The 19,633-nt window shown below is 40.9% G+C and overlaps 1 protein-coding gene across 3 annotated transcripts in view; it reads left to right on the forward strand.

Moving 5' to 3' along the window:
- Nucleotides 1-3,335: 3,335 nt before the first annotated feature.
- The window catches only part of LOC132448770 (PTB domain-containing engulfment adapter protein 1), a 65,938-nt gene continuing 49,640 nt past the window's right edge, over nt 3,336-19,633 (forward strand). For 2 of the 3 annotated variants that reach the window (XM_060040288.1, XM_060040293.1), the window contains exon 1: nt 3,336-3,494. The gene's annotated coding sequence lies outside the window, so the exon portion shown is untranslated. The remainder of the gene's footprint in view (nt 3,495-19,633) is intronic. The other variant, XM_060040291.1, reaches the window with a different exon arrangement.

The raw sequence follows: 19,633 nt of genomic DNA on the forward strand, positions 1-19,633 counted from the left end.
ATGGCAGTGTTAATGTCATGCTCTACTGCAAATAACTTTTATAAACCGTAAAAAACGATAATCATATCAAATAACGGATGATATTTCAACAAAGGACACAATGCCATGTGTCTAATGGGACCTAAATAGAGCAAATGAGCATATCTGTTGAATTAGCATACGCATAAGTCAAATAAAAAAATCATAACATAGTTCGGAAAATTATTAGTGTTTTTAGGGGGACTTATTAAAATCTTTACTTTTACCCTACCTTACTTGATTTTTATTTTCCAAGTCCTGTGCATCAATATAATGTGCTGTTTAGACCTTGGGTGGGCAGCAATTGATTTCCCGATGACCAAGGGCTTACAATGTTAGAAACACTGCTCTCTTTACTATATTGGGACCAACAAAAACATTGCAGCAAAAGCATTTATACTTATTAATTGTCCGATCAGTAGGAATATTGATCAAACGACGGCTCTATGAGGAGTGCTGCTGCCAGACGGCTTCACCTGGGGGCACCGTACCCTCGGCAGGTACACACCCCTGGAGGGACGGGACTCAGACCGTTGATCACCTCTTTAGACCCCCGTGTCAGATCAACGTTTCAACTTTGACCCGCCACGGAGCATGAGGTCACTCACCAATCAATAGATTTGCAGTATACTCCAATAAACCAACAGATTTTGCTGTGTTTTAAACTTTAAGCTGCTTCCATGCACTTTTCTGTTCACCTTTTAACATAAAATATTACTCTTATAAAATAACTATTTTGATGGCCAAACTTTCCGTGGGCAACGGCATTCTTTTGTTAATTTGGCAGAACTCCTAGCTTGCCATGAACCGAGACTCCCTGAGTCAAGCGATGATTGGCCACAGCATCTCTTCATTTTTGGAAGAGGCTTTCAACGGGATCAAGACTGATCTGCAGATTGAAACAGAATGTGAACTCGCGAGAATGGGATCTTCTCCCAAGGCTAGCGAGGCATGCCGTTCTAACTAATAGACCTACGACCGGATGAGGCTGGATGCTTGGCGTGTGCATAGAGCACCACAAAGCAATCATAACACTTTTTGATTTACAATATTTTCCATCCCAAGCAACAAACAACTCTCACTTCTTGTTAAATGTTGGTGTTACTTCGCTTCATGGTTTTGATACCAATCCTTTCGTGGTCGAGGTAGACCCAATTTCGATATTCTTGTATGTACACATCTCAGTAATAACGGGTGCGTAGCTGTTTCAAGTTGACAAACAAAAAACCGAATGCACTTTGAAGCTGTGAGAAATAGCATCTGCACAGGGCTAGTAAGCTGTGGGATATATCCGGGATATATCACACTTTATGAACAACAGGGAGCCCATGCACAGACTCCGGATATAAACAAACACACACAGCCATTTGTAAGACAGACAGACTGATTGTTTGTCCATATGTCTGTCTCAGGACGGATATAGACAGAGAGAGAGACGGATCAGATATAGAACAATTTGATTTGGCTGGACAAAAAGAAAGAATCTTTGTTTGGACCCCAATGTCTGCAGTACCGGTTATATAAGAAGCCTCGCCCCTACTTGGAAATAATTAAATCACTGTTTGATGCATTTTTCTGTCCGTAGTAGACAGACAGAGCTAAAGATGATTGGTGTATTTTTAAATTGAAAGGAAACTGTTGACGAATGAGTACAGTGAGTAAGCAAACCGTATTCAGACATTGGTTATACAGCCTTTCACGGCTCCTATTCCTCCTCATCTGTTCCGTCTGAAATGTTTTGGGTTGGGCGAGAAATGCGATTTTAAAAAGCATGGAAGGCAATAACCTGGCAACGCACCTGTTACTATATGTGTGCTTGTGCTGTGTTGTGTTTTTCATTTCACCATAGATCTGCTGATCTGCAAGATTGTTGTGATTGTGATGGTGGTGATGATGATGATGAAAATGATGGTGAGGATGAGGATGACTATGATGATGATGATGATGAAGGAAAGGTTATGTCTACCTATGTCTTAGCTGAGTTCTGATGTGGGGGCCTCATTTTCACCAGATGAAAACAAATGGATGTTGGTCTCCTCTGAGATGGACATCTGACAGCAGAACAGGGATGTTATGGATAACAACATGGAGCATACTGACAGCCAACTGGAAAAGCTATGTAGAAAAAACTGAAACATAAAGTCATTTTAGAAAAATAATCATCGTGGTTTTGATGCAATTAAGTTGCTGCCAAATAACAATTTTTTTGTTTTTCTTCTTAATGGTGTAGAATACATCCTTGCCAATTTTAAAATCAAATTTTTGATAGATGGGGTTTTATAGGCCTTCCTTCCTACATCATATCCAGAAACACACACACACACACACACACACACACACACACACACACACACACACACACACACACACACACACACACACACACACACACACACACACACACACACACACACAACTTAACTCAAACACACACAGTGGAAGAAAATTTTGAAACACAATGTTGGCGACTGAAACTAGAGCATAATTTGCATATTTTGATACTTTAGCTTTGAGGAAACAAATAAACTAAACCTCTTAATTTATATGTAGCCAAGCTACCCACTGCTACGTTGCCCAGCTGCTCCTGAGTCCTGGCCCATCCACGATATAGGAGGAATGGAACAGTGTACATTGACGCCTATTGGGTTTCTTGACCAGCTTGATCAAACGGGGGAGGCCAGTTAGGGCCCAATGGAGGAAGTTGACAAATCCCATTTGATCCTTTAAGTCAAATGTTAGTCTACCATGAAATAGGGTGGGTTATACCATGCCCGTTTGATGGATTTCAAAACACTTCTTAATTCTCCTTCCTTTCCATTGTCGATACTAGTGCGTGTTCGATCTATATGTAGGCCTACCCCTTTTTCGCTCAGTTTTGTTCCCTTCTTCTTCTTTAGCTGCTTCTCACATGCACTGTGTGACCAATTCAATTCAATTCAATAAAGAAAAGACAAATTGGCATGAGAAGCAAAAATGCAGGGGAACAATAAGAAAGTCAAAATATAAAACGTTCAATACAACATATATATATCAGATATTACACTATTAAATACTCAATTTATATTAAAAGTAAGATGTGGGATATTATAAAAATTCCAGTATCTCTTATAAATAGATCTATATTAAAGATACACTACACACACACACACACACACACACACACACACACACACACACACACACACACACACACACACACACACACACACACACACACACACACAGTATATACAATGGAGGACGTGTGCATTTCGCTCGGCGACCCGGAGCACGCTGACGTCACCAAACTTATAGCAGCGGCCGCGGCGAGATGTGAGGAGGAGCGTGTGTATGTGTGTGTGTGTGTGTGTGCGCGCCCGAGGAGAGGAGTGTGTGGTTTCTTCTCCTTCTTGGTGGTGGTGGTGGTGGTGGAGCTTACTGGACTGGACCGATTTTTTTACTCCAGCGGGACAGTTTGGGCTTCATCTTGCTCCAAGGTAGGCGCAAACATTCACTTTTTTTGGCTTTTACGTTTGTGAATTGGATCTCCACTCTCAGGAGATATTTATTTGAGAGCGTCTAGTTGTAGTCGCTTCGCACACTCTGGTCCCACCACGGGCGACGTTTTCTCTCAGTCTCGACCGAGGTGCGGAGTGTAATTCCACTGAAATATGTTTTCCCTTTCCATTGGTGCAAGTGCACTTTTGTAGCATCGTGGTCATTATGCTAGGAGAAACTTTGTTTTGCAAATTAGTTTTTAAGAGTTCTTCGATAGTGCAAGGTGGATTTGGAAGATATTCGCCTAGCTTGTCCCCTCCACTTTGCCTGTTCTTATACTTTACATTATGAGAGAGGGAAATAGTCTCCACATTGAAGACCCTAATGCTCTTTTGGACCGATTGAAGACTGATTTGCAGACACCGCTGCTGTCGGACTAGTAACAGTATTCTACTGTATGGTTAACATGCCAGATCGAAAAAAAACACGTTTTTTCCACAAGATCCGCTCATTGGAACCGCAACCTCTGTGCAAACGCAGCGCATAATGTCTGCTAACTAACTGGAACTTGAAATTATTCCGATTTCTCAAATTCTACTCGCACTTAAGTAAAAAATCAGTAAAAGAAAAAGGAAAACGAATTGGGAGAAAGAAGAGGAAGGTGTCGCAGAGACGACAGACGTGAGGTCGTGCGGAGAACTGTGCAGAAGTTGTCGCTCCTCAGATAACGGCGCAGATTATAGACCCCCAACCTAGATCCTTTTGCTTTTCTTATACAGAGAGGTTCCCTCACGCCACTACACATTCGTCTGGATGAAAGTACCCCGTCGAAACGGGTCAAAAGTCCTGTGCAGTGTGAGCTTGTCATGAAAGGCTATACAAACATGCGGTGACGTGCGGAGGTCTTTGGGAGTTCTGTGATTGTCCAAATGCATTGTCAAGATGCAAGTCCAGAGTTCCTGTTTTTCTTTGGTCTATGTCTGCGTCTATTATTGGACGAGGAAGCAAGACTTTTGAGCATTTCCTGACATTGTGATGATACAGATCTCAAGCATTGTTAGAAATTATTGGACAGATTTCACAGTTCACTATATTACTAAAGTGACATAATTTTTCTGATTGGCTACTTTGCTTCATGGTGGGCCTGCATCTGTAGATGGATTATTTTCTTTGGAAACATGTGTCACCTGACCATAATCATTCTGTATTCTATGGATACACCACGCAAGCCTCTTGTTTTCTTCAGAATCAGCAAAAACAGGAGTTTGCCCTGAGCCTTCATCAGCATATTAATTGTATAGAATTTTCCTGAGATTCCTGGTTGAAACGGCCCCATGTGTTATGTGAATCAGTTATATGTCAGCAGAACTCCACCCCCTCGCCCCAAGATTATGGAGGTTTATCGTTGAGCGATATCCACTTACAGCCCAATGCAGTGTGCTGTTTCTGCAATCACATGACTTGTGGACATTCTCCAAACCACAAGCTAAAGAAAAATTTGTTTGACTACTGTTATGTTTTTTGAATGAGATAAGTTGGTGCTTGTCATGACCTTTACTGCTAATGGTAAACGTCGATGGATTTTTACAGTTAAAAAACAACAGTGTGTTTTGGTATCTCAAACTTGACCTATCGTAGGTTTTGTAGCCTTCCTCCCTGAATGCATAAATGCACTGCAAAGTTAACACTACACCTAAAAAAGACAACCATGTAGAACTTGGGCTTCATTATTTTCCAAATAATACTTTGATTATCATCTTAGCAACACTATATTCAAGGTATCAGCATCAGATTGATCTATGAGTTTACTCCTATCAATTCATGCATTCATATAATGGTAAATGACCTCATTCCTGTTGAAATGATTGCATTCATTTGTCATGCATCTATCTGATGAAGCATTAACTCTGAATTATTTGACCAACCAATGAATTTATTTAGGCCTCCGCTATTTGATTAAATCATGCATTCACTGACGAATCGTTGCACTTTGATGAATGTATGTATTCCCCTCTCGAACTCTCAAACAGTCTTCATGCATTCACTCTTTGTTGAATTCATGCACTCACTATCTGAATCATTCTTGCATTCACTCTTTGATGAATCCATGCATTCCCTGTGCCGATGACTCCATGCATTCATTCACTCTCTAATTAATGCATTCAATCTCTGAATTCATGCTTTCACTATCTGATTGTTTCATGCGTTCACTGGGCTGATGAATCAATGCATTTACACTCTGATCAACGCGTTTGCTCTCTGAATTCATGCATTCATTCCCTCTGTGGTGAACGCGTGCATTCTATGCTCGCCACACCTTTAACAGAATCAACCAGCGACTCACTACTCCCTCCACACGCACTTCATCTGTCGCCGCCAGATCCCAGCGTGACTGATAACATCATTACTCTAGTACCCATACGCATATTCCTCACTGTCAACCACAACTCTCTCCAACAAGTTCATCATTGGCCCTGCAGCAATGCGTCGTCAGTCAGTCACAAACGCTGATGCCACTTTGACCTAATTCTTAAATCCATCAATTAACTATGTTTAATCAGCAGTCATTGTATATTTGAAGGTGGTAGGACGGAGGTAGATAGGTTGGAGAGAAATACTTAATGCTATCTTATTCCTATCAAAATGGCAGAAGAATACGGTAATCACACCGAAAACTTAGCAGTTGGTCAAGTTCATTGTATTTATTTTTTTCCTGGGCTTTCGGGGGTGGGATGTTGACTCACTCAAACAAATGTCAAAGCTTCGGGGGGTTTCTTCATCTCTGATTGAATTGATCCTCTCTGCACTTAATCATTACAGATTTTAATGAATCACTGAGCTTTAACAAGCGACGGATAAAGGCATCTCAAGTCTGTGGTTGCATAACTGCCGGTACTGTGCATTTCTCAAACTGTTTCCTGTTCCTGTTCAGGTATTCCATAATATATTTGTAGACGTTTTTATGTTCCTTCAACTTGCCCATTCGGTTGTTCATATGATATGAGTCTCAACGCAAGTATTGAGGGACACACACACGCAGACTAAAAGCTAGTAATAGTCCAATAAAAAAACGATGTACAATGCACCGGCCCACTATTAAGATGTAGCCTTTGAATTCAGTGCTTTGAAGTTACAATTGAAAATGGCGCCTGTGTACAGCCCATTATGTGCATAAATCACTTTTATAGAGCCACCAGGCTTGCCAATGGCTTGCATAATACAAGGAGAAAAAAAACATAGTATAAAAACAATGGTTCACTGTCTATCCCAAGTCAATTTAAATTATTGGAAATAAAATGTTAATGCCGTCAAGTGCATGTGATCTCACATTAACTGTAGATTAGTGATAATAATAAGGATTGGATTATGATTGGTTGGTTAGGCTAGCATTGTAAATTGGCCTAGATTCCAGGAGGAACTTTAGCACTAACCAAAAACAAGCAGCAATAGTATACTTACCCACACACCATTTGATTACGAAGCGCTCAAACTCAAAACTTTTGCTATCCAAAGAAGAAGACATTTAGGAGAACCTTTTACAAGAAAAACTTAAATCTCCCAATACCTTTTGTGTAGTGGTTCTTGGGTGCATCAGCCCCAAAAACCAAATGGGAACAAGTGAATAAATCTGCCAAAGGGACGAGGAATGGGCCAGCAGATCTTTTTAATGAGAACTCCCATCATGATAAATAGTCCATCTTGGCCCGGTTCTCTGGATGGCAGGGCCCAGACCAGCGTGGGAACCTTCTCCCAGAACAAGGACACCAAGGGCTACCAGACACGCAGGACCTGACACTACCAATATTTGTTTCCATTCATTACAAACTGGCGCTGTTTGCTCCATCTCAACCAATGGCAATGCTTTATTAAGATTATAAGAGAGAGGGAGCGAGAGAGAATTCCAAGGTATTAATGAAAGATTGGCCAGATTTTGGCAGGACTCAAGGTCATCCAAACCTGACCCTCCTCTGTCCTGTTAGTGCTGGACCGTTCAGCCTTTTCTCTCAGGCTGCATGAGACTATCAACAGAATGACTTGCATCAGTAAAATTGACTTGCATCAGTACCCCTCCCCCGGGAAAACACACTGATTTAATCCAGAGTATATTTCAAGGTTACCTTGTGCAACAATTTCCAACTTTGATTTGTTATTCCACATTTTAAAGTGGTTATTTTACATGAGACTTTGTCTGTGTTTTGACGATTTTCCCTTTTTGTTTGTTAAATAGGTGCTAAACTTGAACTATGATTTAACTATTCAGTTACAATGAATTTGTTCCTTACCCCAGGAGAAACAAAATAATCAGGATTTTGATTAGAGACGCAAGAGCAGGTCCATTGGTTTTCTGAAAATGCCTTAAGCTATTTGGAGATTTCATAAACTGGCTATAAAATAACTAAGACCCAAGGTGAGAAACACCCTTTTAAATGAAATGACAAAATTGTCCCATGGGTTCCTTCTCTCATTTAGCAATATTGGATCATGAGCTCAATATGATCATTAGTTTGACAAATTGTCTGCCCTCTAGTGGTCACAATTAAATTAGTAGAGCCTTATGTAGCCCTCTATTTGTTTGTGACAAATACAAATACACACACACACACACACACACACACACACACACACACACACACACACACACACACACACACACACACACACACACACACACACACACACACACACACACACACACACACACCTGCTTTTGGCTCATGAATCTCCTAAGTAACCACTTTATCTGGAATACGAAAAGGTGCTTGTAACCTTTTAAGAACTATTATTGAGTGTAATTTGTTAGAAATTATAGCCAACTGTCATCCATTTGTGAGAGAAATGCTGTTGGAATATTTTTTGAGGACAGCAGCTTTAAATGTACCTCTAATCTTAAGTAAATGATAGTATAGTGCATCTACCACTGTAGCAACCATTGTATGTGTCTGTAATGTAGTAAATACATCTTAGAGTACAGTTATTCATAATTCATTCATCCAGGGTGGTCAAAAAATCAGCAGGTATCATGTTCATTGCCTTTTTGCCTTTGTCTTTTAAATGATGTCTATTTTTCGTCTTGTTCCATTTTGCAATGGTAAAAGAAATGAGCCTGATTGTTGGTTAAGAGCACTTTTATCACAGATGCAGTCTCAAGGGGCTTCAAAGGCCCTCAAAAGACAAGAAAACAAGACCTTCAATTAACCCACAATACTGAACTTACTGATTATTGTGCCAAAAAATCGGGCATGTTGCTTGCCGTTTTGTGCACCATTTTCTGTCTGTGTCTGTCTGTCTCTGTCTGTCTGTCTGTCTGTCTGTCTGTCTGTCTGTCTGTCTGTCTGTCTGTCTGTCTGTCTGTCTGTCTGTCTGTCTGTCTGTCTGTCTGTCATTATGTCTGTCTGTCTGTCATTATGTCCGTCCGTCATTATGTCTGTCTGTCTAACTGTCTGTCTGTCTAACTGTCTGTCTGTCTGTCTGTCTGTCATTATGTCTAACTGTCTGTCATTATGTCTAACTGTCTGTATTTTAATAAGATCGGACCGATGTTGACACTGATGTAGGCATACGTTTCGGTCATTCTCTATTGTCTGATAATCAACCTTTGACCTCAGGGTTCTTAGTAGTGTCATGGCCGTGCAGAACCTGGTCCAATATTAATAACATTATCCTCCTCACCCTACCGGCTTATTCACATTGATTAATGAGATTGTGTTTGCACAGTGTAATTCCTTGATAAATGCTCCTCTCACCTATTGTACAAGACGAGTGAAAACGGGACAAGAAACGTGGAATTTCAGAGTTAACTTGTCTTCGCTGTAGAGAGCTTGATAGTAATGGTTCCTATATTAAGTGCATTGCAGAGACATACATGGTCCAGATCTAGCAGGTCCGGATTCCAGGAAATCCATGCCCTCCCCTGTCTCACATTCTCTACCGAGACACTATGTTTGGGAAAGAGAATAGTTTCTTCTGCTTTGGGAAAAACATTGGAGACAAATCTTCCATGGCCTTGCACATTTTTGGTTATAACTGAGTTTGATCATTCAGTTTTGTTTTGGGTTTCACTAGGGCTGCAAATTTTCATAGTTGATTAATCCATCGATTATTTTTAGTATCATCTATTATATAATTAGATTTTTCGCAATCTCAGAATTCCGCCAACCCCTCTGTTGCCCCATCATGAGCTTGCTCCTCCAGGATCCAACAGAAGAAGTGATCCAGCATGTCATGAAAGTTTCAAATGACTTCCCCCCCCCAAGACAAAACTACTGAAAAAAACACTTTGGTCACTCAGACCAAAGGGGACGAGCAATTGTGTCACAATTTGACAGAATAACCCGTTAAATCCGGTTGCTCTGCAACACTAACTCTTCGCTGAGAGAACCGAGCAAATTATTGCTGTCAATTTGTCTCAGCCAAACCTCTGTTCATCTGAAAACGTAAAACTTTGTTGTTTTCTGCCCTTTCATGTCTTGCCTTCTTTTCGTCTGTATGTCTCCTGATTTACTGACACAGAAATGGATTAATCATCCCCGCCAACTGCAGGGGGGAAGGGTGCACATCTGTCTTGTCAAACTGTGAGGGAGTCTGCCTTGGGTCCATAGGAGTCTTCGCAAAACATCCTGCACTACTTCTGTGAGCTCTGCTTGACTGATCCGGCCCCCGTTGCCCTCCTTCACTTCATGAGGAGACGTTATGGAGCATGGCTAAATGGAAATAGCAACTTCCACACGTGTGTTCGAAGAAAACTAGCCGGTGAAAACTGGGCAGCTATAAGGGATCCTTTGTTTATGGATTCGTAAAATTGACTTTAATGGGAAGTCGCATTAAACATTATAATTTATCAACCTCTAATGACAACTTTGACGGCATTGTCCATCTTCTGGTAATGAAGTGGTGTGAGTTATCTGCTTTGTGGCTTTCATAGGCGCTTCAGGGAAATGCTGGATTCCCCCCCCCCCCCCCCCCACACTTCCTTAATGCCCGGTGTGACGGCATATCTCTGTGTAGCAGGCCTCAAACGTTTATGTGTTGTTGCTCTTTTTTGGCCAACACTGCATTCTGAAATGCATGCTCTGTGGAGTAGATAATTCATTAGTTGTTCTTTTGTGTTTTTCTTTGCCCCATCCGCCTGGAAGTCGTATTCTCTGAGTTGTTAATTACCATTTCTAGATAAATTAGAATTATTTTGGTGGACCATTATGGGCATGAATGTACCGGTAATTATTTTGGAACTAGTGGTGTTGTTGGTAAAATTTGGGAGTTAGGGTTAGTTAATGTTCGGAATAGAATAAATCAACAATCATTTACTGTTTCATGTCTACCAGGGACAGGAAAGTGAAGGCCAGTGGTAATGTTTTTTGCCCCACTAGCAGAAGGTTAAGTGTACCCCTAAGCATCCTTCCTCCAAAAGCCCTAACCCCTATCTGCTTCTTAATGACATGTATGAAAATAATATATGTTTGCTTTGGATAATGGCTTCTGATAAATAATAAAAACAATCTTTGAAATTGTTATTTATCCGAGCAATTCAAAGTTTTGACCTGTAAACATGTGAAGTTTTGAACGGTTCTAAATTGGCATGACAACTTCATCCTCCCAGTGCAAGGATTTGTCATGTGCTGATGAGCTCTGAGCTCCAGTGAGTCACTGCCCTCCCGTGGGCTTCGTTCCAGCACACATCTGACCTTGACTGGAGCTGCTCCATCTAATGCCATCTCTGCAAAATGCCGCATTTAATGATCAACAGCAAACTGCTTCATTAACACAAAAACAAAAATATATATATTTTAATTGGATGTTGATATTATCATCATTATCATCATCGTCATCATCATCATCATCATCATCATCATCATCATCATCATCATCATCATCATCATCATCATCATCATCATCATCATCATCATCATCATCATCCACATAATTTTGCATCATCACATTCTGCCCAAACAAACCCAAACATGTTTTCATGAAGGAGCAGAACAACTTAAGTGTATGGAGTGTGTATACATTAAAAGCATATCTAAAGAGAATATAAATAGTCTGGAAACAGGCAATTGGTTTTATCTTCGAATAGCCTACATAAAATCCAACCACCTATCTTCAATCTTTCCCTAGCTTTAGTTCTTCTCAGGGACCCATTGTGAACTGTGACTAATTACATTTAAAATCTAGCAGGCAGGTATTCGGTCGACTTTCTGGTTTGCCTTTCGATTCCGTCTCGATTGCTTTTGCCTGTCCTTGGCATGCCCCGCTACTTCTGTTTGAATTTCAATGGCTCGAATTTTCTGGACTGTATTTTGACCACTTGAATATGAAGTAATGAATATTGTATTTCCAATATCTGGAACTTACATTTTTGTATCTGAATTAGTGAACATTGAAAAAATTATATTTGAATTTAACAACTTGAAGTGCCATATACACATTCAGATGGCCTTGTTTTCAAAATAAAATATTTCAATGTTATTAATTCAATGGTGTTTACATCTCTTCAATACCATATGTAAGTTATTTGCCTCCATACAATAGGAGCATTGTTTTCAACACTAAAGTCCCAACCGTCTAAACTCTGTTCCCTGTGTCCCCTTGTGATTGTCTCCATTTTAAACTCTCTTAATTGGTCACTCTTTACGGCCTGTTCAGTTACTAACACAGCAGGGGGGGTCTCTGCGCAGAACAAGCAGTGTTTAATTAAGAGGCGTTGATGCGCCCTGCGGGGCATCTATAGTTACCATGGACAACATTAATGTGTTGTACCCATGCAACTAAATTGGTTATGATTTGCAAACCGAGCCTGTACTAAAGTATCGATGCAACTGTAGTTGCTCGATTTTATTACAGTTTTGTTAAGGCTTTTTAGCCACGATCATAAAAACACTTACAGTATATACCGGTAGCTAAATTGTGTATTAACTCTCATTATGTCAACACACAAAAAAATTGTAATGCTGTGTTTTACAACTTGAGAGAACATTCAGATATTCGTTCATTTGGTCAGCCTAGGTATTTTAATTTTCAATTCAGGACTCCAATGCTTCATATTTATATTTTTGGCAGATCGATGGACACATAATACCTCTTTTAGATTACATGTTTGGACAACAGAACAATGTCACACTTTGTTGAGCATTGAACATTAGATGTTGAATGCAGTCCCCCCTATTCCGGTCACAGCCCAACCCCTTCATAGTAGACTTGTTGTGCGTATATGAGCGATATGGGCATCAATCCTCCTAGTTATTTTGATGATAAAATGTATCAATGCACTTTAATAAGCTTTATGGGAGGGGCTGGGTAGATGGAAAGATTTGGCAGATGACGTCACTTACATCTGAAGCCTTCTGCACAGATTACAGTTAAAACGTAACTCGCATTAATGGGTAAACATTCCCGTATCCTTATGTTATTCCTAAAAAATAATGGATATCCGATATCCAAGGTTCAAATGGCCAACTGTTGTTTAGCCCAATACAGGATATTATAGCCAACGTGTATTCGATGGACGCATGTATCTATTATAGAGAATGTACCGGCATAAAATAACATTGTATAACGACTCCTTTCTGCCCTCTTAAAGACTTAGATCCAATACCATCTTGTTTTTAATAAAGATGGTGAACCCCTTGATATGTATAATGTTTCTATCCCTGCCTTTTGTGATTAGCAAGTTAACGGCACAACAAATGTTGTTGATTATTTGACGGTTGTCCATCAGTTGCTGATGCTTTCTGCACCCTGGTTGTGCGTGCCTATCTGCTGTGTTGTTGCCTAGAAACCGGTCTATATTATATATTTGAATGTTTACCACTATCATTACCATTAACACCATTTGACATTATTGAGTAGGTAGGAATTGAGGCATCTTACTCAATTATGTTTACAGGGAGACTGCTGACTTAAGGTTTCAAACCCTGAAGCGTTTTGCAAACACCGCTAGAACATGCAGCTCCATTTAATAATTGAATGTCATTGTTTTGTATAGCCAAGCTATTATACAATGGTGATTTGCCTATCGAGAAAAAATATTGCAGTGATTGATGTCTAGTCTAGTAAAGAAAATATTTGTTGCTATTGGAAGTCTATATTAATAAAATCGGTTTCCGTAATTTATTCATAATGTTTCACTTATTCATGCCAATATGTTCTAGAAAGATGACATGTGTCACTGTGCATATTATACAGGTCGGTCCAGCTAAGAGGAAGGTCTGAGCCGTCTCTGCTAGGGGCTGAGGTACAGCCTTCCTTGGCGCATGTCTCTGTGCTAGGCACTGAGGTACAGCCATGGAGCATGTCTCTGTGCTAGGCACTGAGGTACAGTGATGTAGCATGTCTCTCTGCTAGGGGCTGAGGTACAGCCATGTAGCATGTCTCTCTGCTAGGGGCTGAGGTACAGTGATGTAGCATGTCTCTCTGCTAGGCACTGAGGTACAGTGATGTAGCATGTCTCTCTGCTAGGGGCTGAGGTACAGTGATGTAGCATGTCTCTCTGCTAGGGGCTGAGGTACAGTGATGTAGCATGTCTCTCTGCTAGGGGCTGAGGTACAGCCATGTAGCATGTCTCTCTGCTAGGGGCTGAGGTAGAGCCATGGAGCATGTCTTTGTGCTAGTCGCTGAGGTACAGCAAGAGCATGTCTCTGTGCTAGGGGCTGAGGTACAGCCATGGAGCATGTCTCTGTGGTAAAGCTCTGAGGTAAAGCCAGAGCCATGGATTATGTCTCTGCTGGAGGCTAGGTATTCAGCCTTAGTCACAGAGGAGTTCTCCTGCTCCACTGTGTCTGGATGATGCCTGGCCCTGACACCCTCTCCGTGGCACAATGCCATGCCTGCCAGGATACCTATCCCCAAGAGAGGAATTATAGAAGAAAATAGCTACTGAATTATATCCCACTCAACCCCAGCTTTCCACAGATTAAGTAGGTCTACGCTTCAGTTCGGTCGCTTTCTATTCTCTCCATTTGTCTCTCGCTCTATCGCTGCCTCTCTCTCTCTCTACCTCTCTTGCACATTTCTATTATCTCTGCCTGTCATTTTTATAATATAACATAATTCAACACATTTGGTCTGTCGATGGCCATAAACAGAATGGAGGAAAAGAGGGGGAATAGCACTTTGTGGAAATCATTATTTAAATTGAGTGCCTTCCTTATTCACCCAAGCTCAACCGCGATGGGATCGTATGAATATCCTTGCAGTGACATGCCCTTGTTGAGGACGCCATTAAATGACTGTCAGACTATTTTTGAATGTTTACCTGTACAAATTCACATGTGCACTGGACCATAACAACAACCACCGGAGTGTTGCAGAGATTGGCATTAATAACAGGGCCTGTCCATAACGCATAGATACACAAAAACAAGAAGGTTATACACAGGTGGAAAATTGATCTCAAAGGGGAAAAAATGTAGTATGTGCCTGTAGGCATCCTAGTGCTAGATACACTTACCCCTATCTGCACCGTAATGACCTGTATCCAAATTCACTAAGTCACTTTGGAACGGTGTGTGTGCCCTTAATAGAAAGCCAAAATGACTGTTGCAGGTGGACATATGCAAGGTCCATTCAACAGGTGGCCTGCAAATCATTTTGATCTGGGCCCCAGGTTATATATTAGAATATGTCCAATCCGAGGCAATTTTCACCAAAAAAAAGGCGGTTTCTCTGTAAGATTGAGCGACAGTTTAATTATCTCAATAGGAAACTGACCTGCTTTGACCTGCGCTGACGACCTGCCCATTACCCTGCAGGCTTTCTGTGCGAGCGCCGAAATCTTTCTCTGCTATGGCAAAGAACTTTGATATCTAAAATATCGTTCGGCACATTGAAAAGGAAAAAGGTAGACACCAACGAGGTGTTTGGACTATGAAATGGCTATTTAGTAATGTGGGACCAAAGCCTATGTTTATGATCTGCAACTAGGCGGCTACCGCAGTAACCCAATCTGAGAAGACGGCATCACATATCACTCCAACCTTAATGGAACATACCTGATGTGTTCGGATGCTCGTCTCTCTGCATCACCAACAGAGGGTCGCTGTAATGGCCCGGTGCTATTCACAACATCAGAGTACCATACCGTGTACCAATGCATACCTCTCTGTGCGGCATGGATAGTTGGAACTCTTCAAAGATTCTGGAAAAGTGAAAGACTGCATGCCAGTTGCCTTGAGATGATGACGTTAAAAAATAAGCAGAGGTGATGTTGCTGGCTGGGGACGAGTCCACAGACCACAGTGATGTAGCAGAGTTGTACATGTACAACTCTGCTACGTTCTTGAGTAGCGCTGCTTTATTTGACATGATGCTATTTCATGTGTCTGCTGGAACTCCTCGTAGCAACAGCTGCATCCACCATGTTTCCCTAGATCTCTACCAACTCCATCTCTGCTAACTGGTTTCCTGACATGTGCCATTAGCTTCACCAAGGAACCCTCAGGACTCTCATTTGCCTTGGTAGACTCTCTCTGCCCTTCCCCATTTATCTTGGTTGTCTCTCTTTATTTTTCTCTTTTGCCCTCTCTTTCTTTCTTTCTCCTCCTTTTGGCCCCCGATGGATGCTAATCAATTTGATCTGCTCCTTACACCTTCTTCCAGCACCAAGTCCCCATCACCCACCCATCCATCCCCCACTAACATACACCGAGCGCAACCTGGCTTCCCCGTATTCTGCAGTACTGTTAATACCTTAACCGCTTCTCATTTTTCTTCCACCCTCCCCGCTAGCTGACACATCGTAGCACTTTATGATTGGAACGGTGATCATTAAAATACGTCCAGGTTCGGGGTTCAACATGCTGCACTCTTCAGCTGGTCTTATCGGTCTTCCTTCATTAAGAACGCCTTTTGAAACAAGTTGCACATCTTCAGTTTGGTCGGGATATAATAGGTGGATTTCGACTACCAGCTATAATCATACTTGAGCAAGATGCCCTTACCTCAAGTAGATGACTTTCAGCAAAACAAACCCCCCCCCCCACCCCCACACACTCACTGCCACTGAAACATCCCAAAAAAAGGCTACATCCAGTGCAAGCTCAGCGCGCTAAGCTTCTGAACCACCAATTGTGCCATGCCATATTCAGCACATCATTAGTATGCTTCCCTTAAATAATGCTAGGGAGATACTTTGGTTACAAAAGCTCTGCCAGAATGTCAACATTATTATTATTTCAAGACCTTGCGTTTTTACGATTGATGTGGACACCGCAGATGAGCTTCAGAGACGGAGGCTGCACAACATCTGTTCCGCAGAGGGGTTTCGCCTTGCTTGACATGGTGTTCCCTGGGGCTCGATCTCTGTTGCTTGCGAGTTGCGACCCTTTCAAATCGGCAGGGTCTAGCGACCCCCTTGTTCCCTCTGACCTACTTACACACACACACACGCACGCACAAGACACACACACACGCACACGCGCACACACACGCACGCACAAGACACACACACACACACACACACACACACACTTCTATGTTTCTTCATCTACAAAGCACAGGCACCTAGCACAAGAAAGTTAGCAGTATCACCCCCACATGGTGGGATGCAACACTATAAGACCCCGGGTGCGTTACTATGGTAATGCATTTTGAAAACTGTATCCATTAAGCAGAGACCGTATGGACTTCGGGGACATAGAACCTATTTCTGGTGGATTTAATGAGATAACATTTGTTTTTGCTATTATTTAAAAAATAGATTCTTTTTGGAGGCATCGTTTTTAAATCCTCTCACTACCCGGATTTCGAGAATCACTGCCCTAGGTTGTGATGTGCTTACTGTCAGGCTGAAAGAATCATTATTTCTGTCTGCATTGAAAACTGCTGCCTTATTCTAATGCAATGGGCACGTCAAGTCTATTGCATAGAATTCAGTTTCATTTCAAGGGTTTAAATTTTATGTTAAAATCCCAGGTTAATTTTTGACATTCTCTTTGTGCAGATTAGGGATGTCCGATATTGGCTTTTTTGCCGATATCCGATATGCGATATTGTCCAACTCTAAATTTTCGATTCCGATATCAGCCGATACCGATGTCGATATTTGGGTTATTTTTCCTCAAACCTAATTTAGGTAACATTACATATCTCCTGTTGTGGAATTAACACAACATGCTTAATGTTATTGTGATGCCCCACTGGATGCATTCTTGAATGCAACAAGGCTTTCCAAATGTTAACATTGTCTGTGCAAAATAAGAAAAATACTTCAACTTAATTTAAGGGAAAAGTGCCATGTTTATTTATTTATTTTTAATGGTATCAGACAACAGTTTGGATTACACTCTCCCTGAGATAATCTTGACAATGCCCACAACAAATAGGGCAAACTTGACTTCACAAATGATAAAACATTGTACCTGAACAACTATGTGCAACATAGCAGTATGTTTCTTTAACTAAAACTCAATAACCTTAATTGAATAAATGCACAAATATGAGTCAATTACAATGTGCACTGTACTGCACAATTTTGAAAACATGTATTTGAGCTAGAAATATAAAAAACAAAAAAAATAAATAATAATTGATCGGTTTTAAGGCAAAAAAAATCCGATACCGATATTGACCGATATTACATTTTTATGCTAATATCGGGCCGATAATATCGGTGGGCCGATAATATCGGACATCTCTAGTGCAGATGTATATCAGTCGTGAGATGTTTGTGCAGATGTATATCATTTTTGTTCAACTCGACTCCTCTCGCTGTGTAGAAACGTTCCAAAATTGGGTAGATGACCATCAGTTGATAACCATTATAATCCAAAAAAGTGTTTAGCAGCTCCCAGAGCTGTCTCTTTATTTTTTCCAACCCAGGTAAGCACACACAAATTGCCCTGGCTAAGTAGTTTTCTACAATATTGGCCACAAACAAATAAAGCATAAAGTTTGGATTCTGCATTTACACACCAATGCGCATGCTCACAGACCTAGAGACTGAGACAGCATGTGCTGTTCTGTGTAAACACAGAATGCTTATGCTCCTGCTAAGGCTGCGTTCAATTTAGTTAAAAAGACACAGCGTCCCGTCCTACACTTACCTAGCCACATAGCATTTCTGAGAATAGTAAAGTACTCACAATTTGGCAAGGAACCATAACTTATTCACTCTGAAGCTAGGGAACAAGGCAGTTGCTAATCAAACTGGCTGATTAAGACTGATTAAAGAAATATGCAATTAAGTCTAATCGCTTTGTAGCTCAAGGTTAACTAAAAAGGACACCTTATATTCACGAGAAATAATGTTTTTTGTTAGACTAAAAACCTAGGGCGCTTTGCGACTAAATAAACACGATGCACATTCAAACCAAATTAAAGTTATAGTTGAAGAATGAGCACATCAAGCTTCAACTTGGTTGAAGAGGGGTGTTTTTGACCTAGTCCTTGTCCATGGATGTGGAGATGAATGCCTTACGGCGACGTCTATTGCCCGGTGTCAGGGATGATAACCAATGAGTGATGTGCGGTGACCTGCATGGGCAGCCATTGGGCTGTTCTAGGGACACCCTGTACCGAAAGTTCCCTAACTTCTTATTTTGTAATTTATCCATTGCTTTCTCTGTGGCCAAATGAGGTGTATTAATCTCAACCCGACAGGGAGAATGAAACGTATAGTTTTTTTCAAGTGTTGCAGGAGGTTTAGTATAAAGTTGGCTTGAGAAAAGTCATTTTGGCCTTTTCTAGCACCTTTTTACTGTATAAATGGATGCCAACATCAGCAGTAAAGCTACTCCTTGTGCGACGAGGTGGAATAATTCATACCGTTTTGAAGGGTGTTGAAAACTGCTCAAGAAGGGTGGTTAATCGAATAGCTCGTGGCATTTTAATTCATAGAAACAACACATTCTGCATTTTTATGAATTGTATTATACATTTCTCAATAAAGGAACATTACATTGTTATTACAATTCTATGTGGTTGTAGGAATAAGCGTTCAAAAGTTGTTCAATCAATTGCAGTAATTTCTGCTGATCCTTGCCCAGCCACTATTAAATGTAGTGGTTCACATGGGAAAAAGCTAATCTAATGTGGCTTTGCGATTCAGTATTGATCCAGTCTGTGCCAATCACCCCTGAAGTTGGAGGCTGAACATGTACACACAAACATTGAAGAAAAATACACACTGATGTGATATAATTGA

This window comes from Gadus macrocephalus, chromosome 20 (assembly GCF_031168955.1).
Source record: "Gadus macrocephalus chromosome 20, ASM3116895v1".
NCBI classification, from domain to species: Eukaryota; Metazoa; Chordata; class Actinopteri; order Gadiformes; family Gadidae; genus Gadus; species Gadus macrocephalus.